General features: G+C 46.0%; 1 protein-coding gene across 2 annotated transcripts in view; it reads right to left on the reverse strand.

Annotated features, from left to right (window-relative positions):
- Positions 1-21,493, reverse strand: part of Tmem163 (transmembrane protein 163) — a 174,197-nt gene that overhangs the window by 58,142 nt on the left and 94,562 nt on the right.

Genomic DNA, 21,493 nt, shown 5'->3' on the forward strand with positions numbered 1-21,493 from the left:
AGGAAAAACAAAAGGAACAAACAAAACAAAACAAACAATTAAGCATTTGTCAATCGCCCAGCTTCTCTGTCTTTGAAAACTGAGAAACCAGAAGCAGAGAAGTAGAAACCAAGTCTTCAAAGTGAAGCTGAAGCCTGAATCCTGCTGCCTACACCATCAAGCTTGCTGGATGTCTACTCTGAATCCGTCCGTTCTCACTGGCCTTGGTGCAATAGGTGTGCACACTTAAAAGGCCCCCATGTGCACCACAAAGCCACCTGATTGTCAGATGTTGAACTGTGACTTCAAAATGCCTGTACTTGAGTCCTTTGGTAATACTAGGTCTTTACATGGAAGGCCCAAATTAATATGATGAGACATATAAGGACCCTTACCCCAGGTCTGTAATCAAACAAGTACTGTTGGCTGGGGAGGGGGTTCAGTGGATTCAATGCTTGCCTTGCAAGAGTAAGAGCATGACTTCAACCCTAGAACCCAAGGGGGAGGGGCTTGGGGATTTAGCTCAGTGGTAGAGCGCTTGCCTAGCAAGCGCAAGGCCCTGGGTTCGATCCCCAGCTCCGGAAAAAAAAAAAAAAAAAAAAGAACCCAAGGGGGAAAGCCAGGCATGGTAACACAATTATAATTCCAGTGCTGGGGAGATGGGGACAAGTGGCTCTCTGGGGCTCCATGTCAGATCAGCCTGGACTACTTGTTAGCCTCCAAGCCATAGCAATTGACCCTGTCTCAAAAAACAAGTTTGGAGAAGATTAAAACCACTCGCTGTTTCTTCAGAGGATCTAAATTCTGTTCCTATGTCAGTAGTACCCATGTTAGGTGGCTCACAATCACCTGTTGTGTCCAGCTCCAATGGATCGGACACCCTCTTCTGGCCTCTGTGGGCACTAGCGCACACACATACAGATGAATAGAAATAATGTAAGTATTTTTTAAAAATGTGTCACACCTTCAAAAGCTGCTCTGTGGCCTATACATACACTTGTGTTTGTATGTACATGTATTCTAGAATACAACCATACACACAAGTATACACACATACATACACATACATACCAAGGGGGATAGAGAACACCATGATTTCACTCTCAGAACTACACTGGGAAGCCCCACTAACATGCGTGAGCTAAGCCTGCCAGGCGGATGGATCATGGATAGGATCATACGGAATATTAATATTATTAATTATTATTCATGCTGCAGGGCACTGGGAGCCAGCAGGGTCCTAATGAACTCAGGGTCCTTCAGGATGTGTTACTTAAGAATCACCTCCATCTAATTCCTTGATGGCATGCAACGGGGAAAATGCCAAAATTGCACGGAGAGTGGAGAGTCCTCTGAAGGGTCCTCCATGGAGCCTCCGTGCCCTCTCACAGCTTCCCACTGTGGCCAGCTCCTCCATTCAGGCTGCTAAAAACTGTAAACAGTCATTAGCCCCAGAATCACACCCAAGAGCTCAGTAGCCTCGGAGGAGTTTATCAAGTGTGTCAAGAAATAAGTTCATTTCCTTTGGCCCACAACAGAATCATAGTATGTCCTGATTCTAGGATAAGAATTAATCCAACAGAAGAGGGCAGAAAGATTCAGATGGCTCTTGTTCCTGTGTTTAAAAATAAAAAAAATCACACCAAGGGGCTTCCTTTCTTTCTGTCTTTCTTTCTGTCTGTCTTTCTTTCTTTCATTCATTCATTCTTTCTTTCGTTCTTTCTTTCTTTGTGTGTATGTATGTATGTATGCATGCATGCATGTGTGTATGTATGTATGAATGTATGTATGTATGTATGCAGGTACATGAGTACACGTGTGGAAGTTGGAGCTAAAACCCCAATATTATTCTTTGAGAGTTGTCTATCTTCTGTTTTTGTTTTGAGGATTTTTGTTTGTTTGTTTGGTTGGTTGGTTTGGTTTGGTTTGGTTTGGTTTTTGAGACAGAGTTTCTCCGTGTAGCTCTGGCTATCCTGTATTCACTCTGGTTTGGTTTGGTTTTTGAGACAGAGTTTCTCCGTGTAGCTCTGGCTATCCTGTATTCACTCTGTAGACTCAGAGAGCTCTGCCAACTTCTGCCCCCCAAGTGCTGGGATTAAAAGCAGGCGCTACCACCTGGCTCGCCTTGCTTTATAAGCAAAGGTCTCTCACTGGTCTGACGCTTGCCAAGTAGACTAGGTTGTCTTGTCTACAAGCCCCAGGGATGTTCCAGTCTCTGCCTGTCCAGCACTGAGACCTCAAGAACACAACTTTTCTTTGTGTTCTGGGGATCAAATTTAGCTCCTATTGCTGTGGAATAAGCACGTGACCACCAGGAGCCATCTCCCTAACCACCAAACTGAAAGGTTTGCACAGGGGCATTTCCGATCTCGCTCAAGCGAGAATGAGTTGTTTGGAGAGCAGGCCTGTTCCAGGGTGACCAGTGGAGGCACAGAAGAGGTCCCAAGGAGCTCCAGGGGTGTGTAAGAAAGCACCACACAAAGCCAAGATGCTGACTGCAAGCCAGGAGCTGACTCAACTGTGAAGGATGGAAGGATGGACATGGGCTGCATCAGCTACACAGAACACTGAAGGCTCCTGAGAGGGCTGTGTGGGTAGCTGCGAAGCAAGGCTTTCCTAAGATGGCTGTTCTTCTCAAGGTGGGTGCCATGGGGCGGAAGGGAAACAGAACCCTAAGATGCCACTTTTGCATGGATTCACCCATGCTGGGGTAGACTTTTCAGTAACGTAGCTGGCTGTGAGTCCCAATGCTTTCCTAGGTAACTCCATACAATGCACTGGTTCGCCACCGTAGTCTTAGGTGGGATGGTTTCTTTGTCTGTTGTTGGTCCCCTCGAGTGATATAATCTTTGACGGATGGGAATTTTCGAAGGGTTTCCTTTTCCTACATTTTTTTCACGTTTTCTACATTTTCTGCAATCATCATATGTAATCATTCAAATCAGATGTTATATTTTATTTGGGGGGGGGGAGGGAACCTGTCTGTGTCATACAAAGATAAGCTAAGGTCCTAAATGAGCTGGCAGGAGCATTCAAACACATCCAGGCCCACGAGTGCTTTAGTCTGACAGGAAAGCACACGGTTATGGAAGCTGTTATTACATGAAGGTTTCTGGGACCTATGGTCTACATGAGCAGGTTGCTAATGGTGCAGATTTCCCGGGAGTGTGATTGTGGGCCACATATCCAAACAACAAACACCAGCAGGACGTCACTCCTTGTCCGCAGACCTGACTCTCTCTCGGAGTTTGCCTGTCCTAAGGCAGACTGTCATTTATTTATATGTTAAGGGAATCCCTAACAGCTATATCACAGAAGGCACACAGCATAAGTCTTAAATAAATATTTATACAGGCCTGGTTAAAAAGGCCAGATATTTTTTTTTAAAACTAAGTCAAACCAGACCAGAATGTTGGCCGAAAATAAATTCAAACAGAAAGGCAGCTGGAAACTGAAGGGGACCCAGGAGACTCATTGTTCAGGCCAAGCCAAAGGCAAGCCAGCAGCTGAGTAAGCAGGGGCTTGGAGGGAGGGTCTTCTCAGCAGAGAGAGAGAGAGAGAGACAAAGGGCCTCAGAAATGCAGAAGGGAGCCGCCAAGGACCAACAGCAAGAACCCCTACACAACACCCAACAAAGAATCCAGCTTCAATCACCAGCGAGATTTACAGACAATGAGGACCCATCTGTCATCCTCTCCAAAGCCAGGCAATAATTATCTTGAGCCTTAGCACGCTTTTTTTTTTAGCGATACCCCAGGCCCCATAACACCTCAGAGTTGTTAAATTATGTGAGCAGTAGAACTCCGTTAATAAATCAATCCCAGTTTAATTAGACTGCCTCTATCACTCAGAGGCCTAGCAAGCACCTCCCCCACAGCTGGGGAACAAGCCCACCCTGGAGAGCCACTTCTCCATCACTGGGCATCAGAGGCAGGCTCTCCTCTCTTGCTTGCTGGAAGCTGGGATTCAAAAGAGCTAGGCCCAAAGAAGGTGGTAGGGGGCCTATTTTTCTATGCTTTAACTCACTCCAACAGAATCTTTAATAGCGTCCATCTTCTGCCCCTCTTGAACAAGATTATCAACTACTACAAAGTTAGTGGTAGGATTTTTGCTTCAGTGGAGAGGGGGAAACTGCTTAAGGAACACATTCTTAAGAATATGATCAAAATATGTTGTATTAAATTCCCGAAGGGGAAAAAGAATAAGTCAGCGCTGTGTAGAGCTGGAGAGATGGCTCAGTTAATAAAGTGCTTGCAAGAGAGCATGAGGATCTACGGTATGTGCCCCCAGAATCCACCCACATCAAAAGGCTAGGGATGGGGGGTGGAGACAAGCAGACCATGGCGGGGTCATGGGTCAGCCAGCCTGGCCTACTTGGCAAGCTCCAGGCCTGTGAGAGACCCTGTCTCAAGAAACAAGAGGGGCGGTAACCTGAGAAATGACAACTAAGGTTGACTTCTGATCTCTGCACACACACATACATGTGTGTCCCTACTCACAGACACACGTAAGCACACATGCACAAACATCCTGCCGCCTCAATTTCCTGACCACAATGAGTTATACCTCAAACTGCAAGCCCAAATAAGCCTTCCTTTCTGCTGCTTTTGTTCCTTACTGTGGTTTAGACGTGTGACCAAAGCACAGTGAAGAGTAACTGACACACCTAGTCATTCACAGATTGTGTACGGGTGGCGGCTTCCACGGTATGTATCAGAACTGAGCTGTCGTCATGTATTTTTACCATCTAATTCTTATTAAAGTGTTCCAAGTCCTGGAATAGACTCATGTGAGGGAGATGTTAATATCATATGGGATATTAAAGGTCCAAGAAAAGAACCCACTTTAATGAGCAATGCCTAAAACTAGCATGGGTGACCTGGAAGAATGACTGACTTTCTTGCCTGACTCCCTTCCCAAAACTAAAAGCTAAAGCTATCAGCACTAGGACAAGATGGCGTGAATGTTGTCTGCCAAGGTTGTTCCTCTTGGCCTGGCACTGCGCACCATACCCTGAATATCTCTGATATAAAGTTGCTGTCATACATTCTGAAAATCATTTTCATTCTAGTAATTTTGTGTGCACAGTTGTGGGAGTTGCAGCTAACTTGTGGGAGTCACCCTCTGGGCCTGAGACTCATGCTCCAGTCTTCATTCTGGGTGGCAGATGTCCACTGAGTCATCTTGTTGGCTCCAAAAGTACATTAGACAACTATACCATGAAGAGAAACCCACTGAATGGTTTTTTAACAACTTGACTTAGGAAATGGGGCTAGAAGAGTATTCACTCATTTGAGTTTAACCAAAGTCCTTAGAGGACTATTGTTATGGTTTGCATATGCTCAGCCCAGGGAGTGACACTATTAGAGGTTGTGGCCTTGGTGGAGTAAGTGTGTCACTATAGGCGGGGGGCTTAAGACCCTCACCCTAGCTGCCTAGAAGTTAGTCTTGCACTAGCAGCCTTCAGATGAAGGTGTAGAACTCTCAGCTCTGCCTGCACCATGCCTGCCTAGACACTGCCATGCTCCCACTTTGATGATAATGGACTGAACCCCTGAACCTGTAAGCCAGATCCAATTAAATGTTGTCTTTATAAGAGTTGCCTCGGTCATGGTGTCTCTTCACAGCAGTAAAACCCTAAGACAGAAGTTGGTACCAAGGACTGGGTATTGCTGTGATAGGCCTGACCATGCTTTTGTTTGGAAGAACGTGGATTTTGAGACTTTGGATTTGGAAAGCACTGGAATGCTTTAAGTGGGGCTTAATGGGCTGTCCTAGCAGGAATATGGAAGACTTCGTTGCTGTGAGTGATTTGAATTGTGCAGACCTGGTCTAAGAGGTGTCAGTGAAGAATTTCAATATGTGGACTAGAGATTGGTTTTAAGGTATTTTGGTGAAGAATGTGGCTACTTTTTGCCCTTGTCTGAAGAGTTTGCCTGAGTCTAAGGTAAAAAGACTCAGATTAGTTGCACTGACAAAGGAAGTCTCAGAAACATGCATCATATTGTTCTCCAGTTAAGTCTCATGAAGAGTATTTTAAACAAGCGTAGCAGGCTGAGAAAGGGAAAATATAAAATATATGGTTTGGGCATGAAAGGGGCACCAGGAAGTGAAAGGGAGCTGAATCCAGTGTTCAAAGATATTAAATTGAATTAAGGGAGTGGTGACCTTGGGGCAAGATTCCACCCAGCTAAATTTAGGTCCAGGCATGGTGGTACAAGCCTTTAATCCCAGGAGGCAAAAATAATCAGACCTCTGAGTTCAAGGCCAGCCTAGAACAGATCAAGTTCTAGGTGAAGAAAAGCTTAAACCCAGGCTTAGTGGGCCACATCTTTAATCCCAGTGCTTAGGAGACAGGCATGCAGACCTCTGAGTTCAAAGTCAGTCTACGGAGCAAGATCCAAGACAGCCAAGCTTAGGCAGTGAAGGAGTTAGAAAAGAGGAAGCCTGGGGGCTGGAGAGATGGTTCAGTGGTTAAGAGCACCATCCAGAGGACCTGAGTTCAATTCCCAGCACCCACATGATGGCTCACAACTATCTGTAATGGGATCAGATGCTGTCTTCTGGTGTGTCTCAAGACAGCTACAAAACTCATATACATAAAATAAATAATTTAAAAAAATAAAAGAAGAAGCTAGTGATAATGTAATAGAAAAAGGGGGCCATGTTCTATCCCCTGCAAGCAGCAGAACTCACCAGTTTCAGCCATGTGGCTCTGGCTTTATATTCAAGAGGAGAAGAAACTACTGGGACAATTGATGCTGGTTAGCTGGAGCTAAGAAATTAGCGGTGATTAAGAAGAAACGAGCATCACTGAGGTGAAATCTTCTGGGAAGTGTTTTCTGAGAGCACAAAGAAGCTGTGTTCCAGAGATAGCCAAGGTTGTACCTCATGCTGCAGCTGCACTTGGTAGTGTGTAGGAGTCACCCAGGTGGTACTGGTTTTGAAGGCACGAAGGGGTCATGAAGAGCAGCTGAGGCTTGGCACTGTGAGAGGCCATGGAAGGGCACTGGTGAAGGTGCAGCCTCAGTTGCAGTTGAGAGCCAAGGACTGAAGGAGTCATACAAAAGATTTGAGGCTTGGCACCATGAATAGAGCCTATTGGTGAAGCCTAGTTGCAGCAGAAGACCCCAGCGTATTGGAGATGCCAGTACCATGGGATGATCGCCAAGAACAGCAGCAGCAGTGGAGTGGGTCAACCTGAGTGCTACAGAGAGGGCAGAGCTAGAGAAGTGACACCAGCCTTTTGGAGGAGCCTAGAAGATCATGTGTGGATCCCAGACATTGAAAAAAGAAGTTGTAACACTGAAGTTGTCTTAGAGACCCTAAGATGTTCGAGATACCAGAGTCATGGGCTATCGGCTGAGCAAAGCTGCTAACAGGAAGTAGAACCAGCCCAGGTGAAAGAAATGCGTCATAGTCGACAAAGACGAAAAAGGAGGTGGAGATCTGAAGACTGCTTTGACACCAGACATGGAGATGCCGAGTTTGGAGTTTGTCCGGCTGGTGTCCTGCTTTGGGGATTACAGTTAAGTGATTGGATGAATCTCAGAAGAGACTTTGGACTTTTAACATTGTTGAGACTGCTGTAGACTATGAGGACCTTGGAAGTTGGACTAAATATATTCTGCGTTATGCTGTGTTTAGGTATGAACCCCCCCCCCTTGCAATGGACTCATGTGTTTGAACAAGCTTATGGGGGGCCAGGCAGTGATGCATATGCTCAGCCCAGAGAATGGCACTATTAGGAGGTGTGGCCCTGTTGGAATAGGTGTGTCACTGTACAAATGGGCTTAAGACCCTCACCCTAGCTGCCTGGAAGTCAGTCTTCCACTAGCAGCCTTCAAATGAAGATGTGGAACTCTCAGCTCCTCCTGCACCATGCCTGCCTAGACACTGCCATGCTCCCGCCTTGATGATAATGGATTGAACCTCTGAACCTGTAAGCCAGCCCCAATTAAATGTTGTCTTTATAACACTTGCCTTGGTCATGGTGTCTCTTCACAGCAGTAAAACCCTAAGACAGCCATTAACACTGTCACTCAGGGAATAAAAGCTAAATGTCACAACAGAGCTTCTGTCTCTCTCCCCTTCCACTCTCCCACAGAAAACACAGCCAAGTAATAAGAAACATGGGAACCTGGACAAAGAACACAATGGTCAAGGAAATCTACAAAGCCCAATCCACAGAAGTTGGCTGCCTAACACATTAGAAGCTAGATGACACTAGGAGAGGAAGCTCAGGGCTGACAGCATAGCTCAATCAAATCTCTGAATAGACCGAGGGGTGTGACCCAGACCTGCCCTACTCTCACCACCAAATCAGGTATGGTGTACTCACCAGGGATCCCAGCACTCATGAGCCCATGACAGGACAACTCTGAGTTTGAGGCCAGCCTGGGCTATATAGAAAGTTCTAGGCTAGCTTGCCCTCTACAGTGAGATCCTACATTTAAAAAATTAAACAAGGGTCTCTGACAAGTCATGAGGTCAATCCCCCGAACATACAGGAAGGGGAGAGCTGACTATTTAAAATTGTCTTCCGGGTGCCACACATGTCACTTACAAAAAAAAAAAAAAAAAACTTAACCGCCGGAGCATTCATGAATAAGGAGTGTTTTGTTTGTTTGTTTTTAAGATTTTATTTATCTAACGTATTTGAGCACACTGTAGCTGTCTTCAGATAGACCAGAATCCATTACAGATGGTTGTGAGTCACCATGTGCTTGCTGGGAATTGAACTCAGGACCTCTGGAAGAGCAGTTGGTGCTCTTAACCACTGAGTCATCTCTCCAGCCTGAATAAGGAATATTTTAACAAGTTAACAGATACTCATATTGTGTCATTAAGTTCCTGAAAAGAATTCTCAGATTTGAAAAGCTGAAAAATATAGTGTGTGGATGAGCCAGGGCAACTAGTAGAGTGGTTATTAAATCTTGTGTGTGCACAGAAATGAGCTCATATGTGCAGAGAAGATGTCCCAGAAGCTACACAAGAAACTAGGGGTGCTGGTTACCTTAAGACTGGGAGTGGGAGCTTGAAGGGACATTCCCCTCCCTGAGATGGAAGTCTTTTGTTTATACTGCACAGATTTCCACGGTGGACACTGAGCCTTGCTGTAAGTCTGGTTACTATGGGTTGCTAGCAACCATTACAGGAAGAGGAGTTGGTTCGTAAAAGCCTATGCAGATGACCTTTTTAGAACATCTGGTAGACCCATCATTTTTCAATAACCACAAAACTAAGAGTCTGAAATTTCCCAAGGTTAAAGCTTCCAAAACATCAATGTTCCTTCACTTTCAAAAACAAAGCCACTTAGCTTCCTAATTATGAAAAAGAAGGAGGGGAGAAAAAAGAGGAGGAAGAAAGGAGGAGGTGGGGTATTTTCAATAATATTATGGTTCTGAACAGTCACTGGGTATATACAAAAGTCAGAGAATTTGAACACCCACATAATCACATACATACACATACTCACACACATTTATATGTACACACACACACACACAGAGGTGTGTGTGTGTGTGTGTGTGTGTGTGTGTGTGTGTGTGTGTGTGTGTGTATCAGAGTGAATGAGAGCCGGGGGAAAGGGAGGGAAGGAGAATATTAAATCCATCAAACAACCAACACAACACAATAAAAGCCTTGTAGCAGGAACAAATGTGAAACATACAACTCTCAAAAAATGAAACTAGGCACACTCTGACATCACTATGCAACCCTTGCCCAGACCCAAATAGCCAGACTAACTCTGATGAGAGTTTATAGATGGGGAACTGTATTTGGGGTGTTTTATATGAACAAGGACAATACCCCAGTGGTATTGAACTATAAATTAAAAATTGATCTATATTGATACTCCAAAAAGATAATAGTAAGAAGTGATGGATTTTTTTTCTGGTCCAAAGACAATAATAATGGTTAAATTTTGTCCTCTCTGGTTGGTACTGGGAACTAATCCAGTAAGGTCCAGGTTCAATCCTCAGCACCACATGGACTGTGAATAGTGGTACGTAGTATTGTGTGCCCACTATCCCAATACTCCGAAGGTAGAAGTAGATCAAGGTCATTTTCAGCTACATAGAGCCTGTGAAGCCATTGTAGGCTATATAAGACCTTGTCTCAGAAAAATAAACAAGAAGCCAATTCTGTCTAGTCTCAGCTAGTTATAATACCAGACCCACAGTCAACGCCACCCTCTGCCTGCTGCTTGTGCTCAGCTGCCTGTCTTCACTCATATTGTTAGAACCCAGCCCAGGAAACAGTGTCAGCCATATTTGGAAGGTCTTCCCACCTTAATCAAGAAGACAACACCTTTCTTCACAGACATGCCCACAGGTTAACCCAGTTTAGATCATTCCTCAACTGAAGCTCTCTTTCCGGATAATGCTAGGTTGTGTCAACTTGACAGTTATAACTAGCCAGCACAGACACCAGTATGTCAAATACACAAGCAATGGGACAGTGGGTGAAATGACATCACCTGGTTAAACGTCACTCACCATGACCTTTTCTCGCTTGTGTTTTCTTATTTTCTTAAAGTTTTTATTGATTCTTTGTGAGCTTCACATCATGCACCCCAATCCCATTCATCTCTCATCCTTTTGTCTCAGAGTCCATCCTTGCAATTTCTCCCCAAAAAGAAGGGCTGGGAATTTAGCTCAGTGGTAGAGCGCTTGCCTAGGAAGCGCAAGGCCCTGGGTTCGGTCCCCAGCTCTGGAAAAAAGAACCAAAAAAAAAAAAAGAAAAAAAAAGAATCTCATCATGGAAACGGTAGTGTGCCCCACGGTGTGTCCCACAGTATACCCTTTTGGCCACACATCTTTACTTGCAAATGTTCGTTGCAATGAGTCATTGGTCTGTCAAGGCCTCTGGCTTCTGCCACACTATTCACACTGACATTGATATTGATACTCCTCTCAGATATCCTGTTGTTGCCCTGAGTCAAGGAGGTCTTACAGCTTTGGATTTGTAGGAGTAGCTCCTTCACATGCTCCAGCAGATCCTAGATGAGGTGGATGTTGGGGTGAACCAACTCAAAGCTCTGGATTTGAGCCTGGGGAGTAGCTGAGTTGGTCAGCCCACAGCTCTCCCACACCCACCGTCACCGGGGATGAGCTCTCCAGCACTGCCCCATCTAACTCACTCAATGCTGCAGCAGGCAAGGGGCACTCACCCTGACGGGGCCAGCTCTCCAGAACCTACATCACCAGAGCCTGCTCTCTCACTCTGCCCAGGCTAGGGGTGAGGCCAGCTCAGCACAGTGCTCAGACAGCCACATGGTTTCAGGTGGCAGCTCAGACCACAGACCTCCAAATGACCTTTGATGGTAACTTGGGACATGAACATCAACACAGACCCCAGCTGTAGCAGGACCGTGAACCAGAACTCAGCAGCAGTCGGGGTCAGGATGTTACACAGCTCCATGTGGCAGCACAGGCCACTCAGATCAGTTTGCATAGCATTCCCCTAGACATCATTATGGTCTCAAACCACTGACACTCAGATGGCTTTTGGTGGCAACACAGGCCACAGATATCAGCCCAGACCTCAGCTGCAGTCGTAGGGCCATGTATCTAGACATAGTCTTTGGCAGAAGCCGCTGCCTGGAAATCACCATGGCCTCAGGTGGTTGTGAAGACGCCTGTTCCATGCTGAGTCCCACCTTTTCCCAGTGTACAGGCCCCTCTCTTTCTCTCGCTCTCCCATCTCTCCAACCCGTATTCTCTCATCATGGTGGCGCTCAAAGTGAGCTTTTGGATATCTTTCATCCTGCTGCCCCAGGCCAGCCTAGCCAGGGCAAGCATTTGAATGTCTTTCTGTCAGCCACCTTGGACTGGTGGGGCTGGGGCTGGCACTTGAGTGTCATCCTTCTGGCTGTTCTGGGTGGGTTGTTTGTTTGTTTGTTTGTTTGTTTGTTTGTTTTTTGAGATCAAAACCATATACTAGTGGACAGCATGGCTGTGATTTGAATGCGTCCTGGGTTTGGGAACACTGTGATCAGCTACCCACTGCAGCTGCCACACCTTCTCTGACATGAGGAATGTTCCCCTTGAACTGTGAGCCAGGATCAACCCTTCCTTGCTTCAGTTGCTCTTGTCATGTATTTTATCAAAGCAACAGGAAAAGTGGTGAACACACTACATCGTGGGTCCCCATAAGCATCCCCATGTTCGTTGGCTGACACAGTAAGCTCTGACTTGATTCAGAGCTTTATATAACCCTGGCTAATATTTGTTGCAGAGAAAGGATGTGAAGCCAGATGGTCAGCGAGGAGCTGTTGTGGAATTAAGTTTAGAGTAAGCAAATTGCTAGTTCCAGTCCCCTCCCACTGGGCAACTCCGCACATTCTTCCTTCTACCACATGTTGTCAGAGTATGTGCTATGTACTGTCTACCATATTAGACTTCCAATGTGTTACACAGAAAGGTACGTCTCCTCTAGAATGTACCAGAACTCCAGACTCTCCAGGAAATCAGATGCTCACATAAGGCATTATGGTTCAGACACAGTTAGCAGAAGTCACATACAGTTTATTTTCTATGAGCCAGGGGATGTTAGAGCACTTGGTGATGTGCACACAGAGTCCTAGAACCACATAATTCAGTGTGATGGTACGTGCCTGTGATCTCAGCTGTCTGGAGATAAAAGCTGAACACGAAAATCCTAGGTCACCCTCAGATATGTGCTGAGTTTGAGGCCAACCTGAGTTACAGGAGACCTTGGAGAGAGAGAGAGAGAGAGAGAGAGAGAGAGAGAGAGAGAGAGAGAGAGAGAGAGAGAGAGAGAGAGAGGAGAAAAGAAGAAGAAGAAGAAGAAGAAGAAGAAGAAGAAGAAGAAGAAGAAGAAGAAGAAGAAGAAGAAGAAGAAGAAGAAGAAGAAGAAGAAAAGGAGGAGGAGGAGGAGGAGGAGGAGGAGGAAGGAAAGAAAGAGAAAAAGAAAAAAGGAAGGAAGAAAAAAGCAAGAAGAGAATTGCAAACCTTTAATCACAGGACTCCAGAGGCAAAGGCAAGTGTATCTCCTCAAACTCAAGGCTAGCCTGGTCTACATAATGAGATTTCATCTAAAGCTTAGAGAGAGAGAGAGAGAGAGAGAGAGAGAGAGAGAGAGAGAGAGAGGGAGGGAGGGAGGGAGGAAGGAAGGAAGGAAGGAAGGAAGGAAGGAAGGAAGGAAGAAAGGAAAAGAATTTGCTCCTCGGTGTAAAGAAATGTTTACTAGACAAATTCCTAAATACCAGTTGACAGCCAGTCTTGCAAGGAAGATTTTCTGAGGACAAGGAAACTCCAGTCTGCTGTTAGCCATCTCTTGGAACTCAGAGACACCCTGCTCCAAGTCAGACAACACGGGAAGACCCCGAGTCTGCAGATTCCCAGAGAGAAGCACACACAGTTGGTTACCCCATTCTCTGCCTCCAGAGGCTCACGCTTCCACAGAAGTTGCTCTCTATCAGACGGAACCACCAGGGATGGAGCTCATCAGGGCTTGATCCTGTGTGCACAGATCCACCATGGCAACATCGATTACGTCTACTGTTTAGACATTTCACTGGTGGAATAAATACAAATGTTTCTACAGTCTAATCTGAAGTCTATGTTAAATCTGAAGGGGGCAGAGGGTTCAGCCTAGAGAGAGACACGCCACGGGTATCAGAAAGTAGAAGACACTATTCCTCAAGTGGGAACCTGTCCCCAGGCAAAGTCCCAGACTTTGGTGGTTGTCACAGGGATGGTAACAACTGGCATCTGATACAGACCAGATCTCCTGCTAATTTTTAATTTCCTTCCTCTATCCCTTCTCTTTAGAAAAAGCTACCCCCAGCTCTAATTATATTTTAAAATACCCAATTCATTATTGCTTTAATTAAAATTGTACATTTTCACTAAAAGCTGGAAGAGTTCTTACAGATGGTCTACCTAGTCCCAGTCCAACCTCTTTGTGTGTGTGTGTGTGTGTGTGTGTGTGTGTGTGTGTGTGTGTGTGTGTGTCTTGTCTGTCTCATCTATCTATCTGTCTATCTGTCTGTCTGTCGGTCTGGGATCCCCTGTGAGCTGGTGAATGCACTTGCATGTGGAGGCCAGGGTCAACCTTGGATTTGTTCCTCAGGATGCGACCTCCCAGGTTCTCTGAGATAGACCCTGTCATTAACCTTGAGCTCACCAAATCTGCTGGTCTGACTGGTCAGTGAGCCCCAGGGATCTGTCTGTCTGTACTTCCCCACCCATTGAATTACAAACTTGCAACACTATGCCCAATTTTCTTACATGGGTTCCAGGAGCCAAACTCAAGTCCTCATGTTTGCACAGCAAGTATTTCACTGACTCAGCTCTCACTAGGTCCTAGGCTAAGCTCTTTCAAAGAACAGATGAACAGACAAACAAACAAACAAAAACCAGTGAGGTCTAGTGAAGGGAGCCACTTGACTAAGACTCCATTATCAACCTGTGAAAACCAGACCCAGAATCCCGACCTTGACTCTTGGTTATGAACATAACACACCCTAGCATACCCACTGTCCCATCAGGCCCGGCCAGCAGAGCTCAGAAGATCCTCTGCTCATTAGAGATCCTAACTGTGCAATGACCTGAAATGAATTTCCCGCTATGGCCTCCGAGAGGAAAACTGAACAGCAAACAGCCAATATTCCTCAGTTTAGAAAACTAATAAAGGGGCTGGAGAGATGGCTCAGTGGTTAAGAGCACTGGCTCTTCTTCCAGAGGACGCAGATTTCATTCCCAGCATTCCCTGGTGGCTCACAACTATCTGGAACTCAATTCCAGAGGACCTGGCACCGTCACAGAAACATGTAGGCAGATATCAGTGCACAAAAAAATAAAATCTAAAAAAAAAAAAGAAGAAAGAAAGAAAAAGGAACCTGATAAAGACAATTGGTGTGCTGGGGATGGTTTGAGATGACAGTTAAATGCTGCTTGCAAGCATAGCTTCTGAAATACACACAATTCTCCAGAAGCGCAATAGTGCCATGTTGTGACATGCCCTAGACTTTTGAGCCCCGTGAGCGAGGACCCTAGAGTAGGCAGAGACACTCTCCACACCCTGTCTATGGAGCGATTTGTGTTCCCTTCATGCTCAGTCAGCCTGACAAACAATCAAGGAGCTATTTAGACTGCCTGAGGAAACAGAGACTCAGTCTTCCCGGGACGCTCTCACCGTTTCACCACATGCAGAAAGCCACAGGAACATGAGGATTCAGAACAGAGTCCCATTGTAGATGTGTGACCCAGCAACCAGAGAAACCCACATAAGGAGACTGCTTCCACAGTCTAATCTAAAGTATATGTTAAATCAGAAAGTCCTAGAAAGTGACATCTCATGTATCAGAAAGTGGAAAACACCATTTGTCATGGGGCTCTATTCACAGGCAAAGTCCCATACTTTGGTGATTGTCACAGCAGGAAGGTAAAGTTACAGTTGGCATTTGGTAGACACCAGATCCCCTGTTAAATATCCTATAACACTTACCACCAATAAGGAACTATGCATTCCAAAATAACAGCAGTAGTGATGGGGGTGGGACCTTCCTCATCGGCTCTGAGCAGATGGGACGAATCTCAGCTCTTGGGGGCCTGAAGACATGTGGTGCTCAGAGACAAGCACTGTCTTCCCTCCTGAGTATAACAAAAGGATGGATGGGTGGGTAAGTGGGTGAGTAAGTGGATGGATGGATGGATGGATGGATGGATGGATGGATGGATGGATGGATGGGTATATGTATGGATTGTTGGATGGATGGATGGGTGGATGGATGGATAGATGGATGGATGGATGGATGGATGAATGGGTGGATGGATGGATGGATGGATGGATGGATGGATGGATATATGTATAGATTGTTGGATGGATGGATGGGTAGGTGGATGGATGGATGGATGGATGGATGGATGGATGGATAGATGGATGGGTATATGTATGTATGTATGTATGGATGGATGGATGGATGAATGGGTGGATGGATGGATGGATGGATGGATGGATGGATGGATGGATGGATGGATATATGTATAGATTGTTGGATGGATGGATGGGTAGGTGGATGGATGGATGGATGGATGGATGGATGGATGGATGGATATATGTATAGATTGTTGGATGGATGGATGGGAAAATAAAAGTCAAGATGAAATTCAGAACTGGGGATATATTCCAGTTGATAGAGATTTGTGTCTAGCATGCAATCCCAATCAGTGCATAAACTGGCTATATTGATACACAACTGTCACCCCAGCACTGAGGAAGGAGAGCTGGGAGGATCAGCAGTTCAAGGTGAGACTTGACTACATAGTGAGTTTGAGTTCAGCCTGGGATACATGAGCCCTTACCCCAACAACCACCAAAAAAATAATGAGATACACTTGGACAAGAAGGTCTTTCTGAAGGACTTGGCCCAGGAACATCACCAGGCCATGGGGATTCATCCACACAGAAGTGAGACTGGAGTGGGGGATTTTCTCCAGTGAGAAAAAATGAGGACAGTTACAAGTATGAATCTGAGTTCAGAGAATGTCTGCTGAGACGTGCAGGTGCTTGTGTTCTGGAGCAAAGAATTGGACCAGGGGCGTATAGAGAGTGATAAGGATAGAGACCATTGATTAAGAAAGAGAAAGACACTCTCACAAACGGGTGAGCAGAGCAGAGAGAGGTTAGAAGCTCTAAAGACATCCAGCATGTATGTACCAGCCTTCATCATGTATGTACCAGCCTTCAGCATGTATGTACCAGCCTTCATCATGTATGTACCAGTCTTCAGCATATATGTACCAGCCTTCAGCATGTATGTACCAGCCTTCAGCATGTATGTACCATCTACATAGCACCTGCCTGCTCTAGTTCTTGGACAGTGGGCTTTCTTTATACACATTCTGTCACCTACATGTAGCCCTTGGTCTGGGGTTCTACTCTTCTCTGTCATTTATTCTTTGATGTTACTTTAGAGGCCTCTCTCTCCATCCTATTCTCTTGACACAGAAGGACCTGAGAGACTCCTATGACCAAGAAGTCTGCAAGGATGAATGCAAGAGACAGTAGGGAAAGTGCAACCTCACAGGCACAATAAGCTGAATGCTTTGGGTGATAGTGCTATGTGACCAAGGCCATAGTGACCAAGAGCTAGCTCCTGGAGAAAGAGGACGCTCCAGGCTTGGGAAATGGCTCAGTGGGTAAGGCACCTGCTGATCTAGGTTCAGATCTCTAGAAACCACATAAAGGACGGACTCTAAAGCTTTGGAACAGTGTGTCCGTAATTCTAATGCCTACAGAGAGATGGGAGGAAGAGACAGGAGGATTCCCAGAAGGCTGAAAGCCAGTTGGCCTGGCTCTCACAGCAGCGAACATTAGAGAGCTACTACTGTCTCCAACAATGTGGAAAGAGAGGTCAGAGGACAACATTGGTTGGCATGTGACATGGCTCACGTGCACCCTTCCCCCCCCCCCCACACACACACATTTAAAAATGAGAAAAGGAACAGGGATACTACTAGTAAGGTCGTGGGTGGGAGCAGACTAGAAGGGATATGAGGATTTTGAAAACTGGTGGAGATTTTAAGGAGGAAGATGAAGTCATAGACTGTGACCTGCCCAGGAAATTCTACAAAGTGACTATAATCACCAGAAAAGCCTTTACTGCGGTATTTCTCACTAACCCCTAAACCAGGAAAGAAGCCACACCAGCTAGCCTGTGGTAGCCACCTCTGGGAGAAAGCTGGGCCAGGAATTACATGGGCCTAATTTTAGCTTGCAAAATAAGCTCCGACATAAAAAGAGTCACCAAGAAGCGGCTGTAAGAATCTGAACCTTTTGCAAATGTCCCAGCAGGACTCCTTACTCACCAATTGGAGGCCAAGGTTTTCATTTTAGGAGAAAAAGGTCTCCCACACAAAAGGTAGCCAGCAGGAGAGATAGATAATGGCCTAGCCCTTCCTGGGGCTCCAGGCTGACTAGGCTAAGGGTTTTGAATCCAGCAGGGGTCACACCTTTCTCAACAGCTAATGCATCTGAAAGAATTTTCGAGTCTAAACAGAAAGGGCAGAGTTGGAATGCAGCCCTGGGCTCCATCCCCAGCTCCGTGTAAATGAGGAGTGTGCCCGTAACTGTGTGACTGCGATCCCAGCGCTCAAGTGCCAAAGACCTGACTGTAATCCCAGCACTCAGGAAGAAGTAGGGGGCTGGTGAGGGTTTTGAATGGGGCAGGGAACTGTTCAATAGGGACACTAAGATGGGTTGTCGAGGGTGTGAAGTTTATTAGCAAAGCTATTAATGCTGTGAACAGATAGACAATAGCATAGTCGGGGCTCTGAGGAAAGTTCGGGCCCCAGCACCAGAGATAGACACCATGGCGGGAGCACTGACCAGAAGAATCTGGGACCATGGTGCAGAAGGGGCGGTGTCTCTTCTAGCCCTCTGAAGATGGAGGTTGTTCACAGGTACAAGCCTGCCCCGATTGATTTCCCGTAGGCGTAAGGAAGGGGGCTGATGTGGAGCAGGACAATGGCCATGGGTGAACTCACTAGCCAGCGTGAGGAACCCCAGCTGCTGGTACCCGGATTAGAGAGGGTGTGGCAACCTCTCAGCAGCAGGGTGAGAAGGGAGAGGCCACACCCACTGCAGGCAGTGTGGTTTGAGTAGCTGTCTGAACTTTTTCTTCCTTCCTTCCTTCCTTCTCTTCCTCCCTTCTCTTCCTTCCTTCCCTTTCTTTCCTTTCTTCCTTCCTCCCTTCCTTTCTTTCTTTCTTTTTTCCATCCTTCCTTCCTTTCATTTTTTTGGTCATTTTTGTTATTTTTGTCTCTCTCCCTCCACACCCCTGATCACTGGCCCCCTGGAGCTGACTGTAATCCCAAGACCTAACCTACAGCCTTGCACCTGCTTGACAAGCACTCCATTGAGCTAAATCCCCAACCCCTGGTCTCTGAACTTTACAACCAGAAGTCTGTTGGGGTTCAGCCTGGACTGTGTTAGGCTTGTGCTGTGACAAGGGATCCTATTTCAATCAGAACAAAACAAAAGCCAAAAGAATTACTGTCACCAAGTCTCCCACTCAGGGAGAAAAGAACCATTTTGCTCGTGCTTGGATCCTCACTGCGCTGCCAGCACGCTTCTAGGAGGAGAATAGGACTGTGAATCATCATTCTTGCCCCTCAGCCCCGTTATTAGCCCCCGGCTCACAGTCAGTGTCAGTGGTGCAAAGTCTCACCATTGCATCTGCGGTTGAGTTTTGTGTGTTGGATATGGTGTGCAGCCATTTGGAAGAGATTAATTTGATAAAGAATTGCGAAAGGCATCAGACAACACCTCCCTAAGGCACCGAGGCACCGTTAATATGGGAAACACCAGGCACATCTCAAGTAGTGCTGACACTCTGCACTGATGACTCTCTTCCCAGCCTGTCACAGGGGCCTGACACACAGCCCAGACCAGTGTAAACCGCCATGGCTTAATTGGATAAATGATGGCGTGTGGGTGGGTGTGCAGCCATGCATGCTCACACATAAAACAACTTCTGTACAGCTCAGCCGAGTGGAGCCCCACCATGCTCAGAGAGAGGGAGGGTGGAGATTGTTCTGTATGCTGACAACCTAACTTATAATCCGCACCCTTACCCCCTCTACTGCAGAGATGCAAAAGTCCACAGCTGGTGCACCCAGCGTTTGTTTGTTTGCTTGGTTTTGAGACAGGGTCTCTTGTAACCCAGACAGGTCCTGAACTCACTACGTGGCAGAGAGGCAACCTGAACTTCTGATCCTTCTGCCTCCACCTACCGGGTCCTGATAGTACAGGCCTGACCTTGTTGAAGATACTAACTCAAAACCCAAAGGAATATATGTGAAACATCCATCATCTTTGAAGTCATTTGTTTACAGCATGACGTTTTTCTCGCTGGACAAAATGGCCCTAGCACTACTGGAATGGCTTCCTCTTTTATACAGCCAGAAAGAGCCTGTTTGATGCTAAGCAGAGAGATCTAGACTCTGAAAAGAAAACAAGAGGGCAAGAAACAAATACAAATTATTTTGCCAAAGACCAATGATCAAAGCAGGGCACTTGGCCAGATCTGATACATAAGTGGATCTCAGCCTGAGGAGACGGCTCAGTCAGTAATGTACTCATCTCACAGTGACAAGGACTTGAGTTTTTGATACAGAACCCATTTTAAAGCAGTGAATGTGGTGGGTATCATAGTCCCAGCACTGAGAGGGTAGAGGTAGGACGATCCCTGGGGCCTGCTAACCAGCCAGCCTAGCCTACTCAGAGAGTTCGCGGCCAGTGACCCTATATTGACAAAACAGAAGTAATTTATATTCATCCAGTAACTCAAGAGAAAGGAGTTCTCTTACATGGAGAGGATATATTTTTGGGGTACATCAAATGCATGCTGTCTCTCACTTCAGTGACTTTGCAGTGAGGGAAACAAAGGTGAGGAGAGTTTGAATTCATTAGAGGTTGAAGATTAATTAGGTCATCTCAGCCCCATGAGTCACAGCCATCAATTTAAGAGACATAACACTTTACACTGGGTTTTAATGAGTAGGCTTTCAAAACCGGTCAAGAACAAAAACTCAGCGGTCAAGCCCTGTGAAGCAGGTTGATGGAAGAGTACCCCATGGGGTACCACTATGCCAAGTGTCTTGACAAGAGAAGCACGAAATAAAATCCTCATCAGACGTTTGGCACCAAAATATGCAGTTGTGTTTGTGTGATAGAATCCACTCATTTGTTTACTGTGCAATATATTTCTAAGACAACAAGAAGTTAATATGGTAGAGGCAAAGGGTGTTGCTCTGTCAGTAGAGTGTGTGCGTAAAATGCAGAAAGCCCTCCCTAGTTCTCACCCCCAGCACCTCCTAAACCAGAGGAGGTGGAATAAACCTGTAACCCCAGAACTTAGATGTGGAAGCTGGAGAATTGGAGAGTCAAGGTCATCCTCTGATGGATACCAAGGCCAACCTCCCCTATCTGAGGTCTTATCTCAGAGTGGGCAGGAGAGAAAGGGAGGCAGAGGAGAAGTAGGAGGAGGAGTCAGAAATAATTAATTGGTGTTTAATTAGACCCAAGACCAACATATCTGTAGGTCAAAATGGGGCAAGGTAAGGATGGTATTTCCAGTTTGAACCAGCCTTGACTAACAACCCTGCCCAGGAGGTGTTTGTTAAGAGACAGCCTCTGAGATGCGGTCCAGTTATCTGATAGCAAGGTCCTGAAGTGAAGCCAGAAATACTAACAATTGTTTGTGGTGGTACAGTGAGAGCAGAGCCAGGCAGGAAGGTTGAGTGTAGAGTGAGAGCAGAGCCAGGCAGGAAGGTCGAGTGTAGCTGTAGCCTATCACATTCATCTCAGGCTGACCCTTTTTCTTTTCTTATCTTTTCTTTCTTTCTTTTTTAAAAACTGAGCGGCTGTCTGCAAAAGCAGCTATTTGAAGCAAGAACAGAGACCCAACTCAAGTAGCTCTCATCTTGAAAACCAATTACATTTTTTTTTAATTACTGAGGAGTCAAGCCCTGCAGAG

The sequence above is a fragment of the Rattus norvegicus genome, chromosome 13 (genome assembly GCF_021556685.1).
Source record: "Rattus norvegicus strain SHRSP/BbbUtx chromosome 13, alternate assembly SHRSP_T2T, whole genome shotgun sequence".
Taxonomy (NCBI): domain Eukaryota; kingdom Metazoa; phylum Chordata; class Mammalia; order Rodentia; family Muridae; genus Rattus; species Rattus norvegicus.